This window comes from Phaethon lepturus, unplaced genomic scaffold, assembly GCF_000687285.1.
Source record: "Phaethon lepturus isolate BGI_N335 unplaced genomic scaffold, ASM68728v1 scaffold31539, whole genome shotgun sequence".
Taxonomy (NCBI): Eukaryota; Metazoa; Chordata; class Aves; order Phaethontiformes; family Phaethontidae; genus Phaethon; species Phaethon lepturus.
The window spans coordinates 6,263-6,646 of NW_010563292.1; the positions used below are offsets into that span (position 1 = coordinate 6,263).

The following is a 384-nucleotide window of genomic DNA, read 5'->3' on the forward strand; positions in this document are numbered from 1 at the left end:
AAACCCGCCCCAGCCGCTGGCCCCAGCCTGGCCAGCCCCTCCGGGCAGGACAGGGGTGGTCCTGGGCTCCCCATCCCCTCTGCAGCTCAAAGGCTGAGTGCTTTTGGCTCGCTGCTTTGCAAAAGCCACTGTGGCCCTTTGCAGCAGGATCACTCCCTGTCCCACCCTCTGGCTCCCCAAACTCCCAGGGCCCCGCCATTCCCAGCCGGCTCAGACCACGCCTCGCTGCTGACACCCCACAGCAGCACATGAGTCTTGAATACACAAGCTAGGGTGACCCTGCCCGGTGCAGAGGCTGCCCCCAGCCCCCAGCTTTGGGGAGTCAGGGAAGGGGGCTGCCCCATTGCCAACCCACCCTTGCTTCCTCTAAGCTGCAGGTCAGGG

At 65.6% G+C, this 384-nt stretch overlaps 1 protein-coding gene across 1 annotated transcript in view; it reads right to left on the reverse strand.

The window, feature by feature from the left end:
* PLIN1 (perilipin 1) overlaps positions 1-384 on the reverse strand; it is a 5,636-nt gene that overhangs the window by 1,274 nt on the left and 3,978 nt on the right. The gene's annotated exons all lie outside the window — the stretch shown is intronic.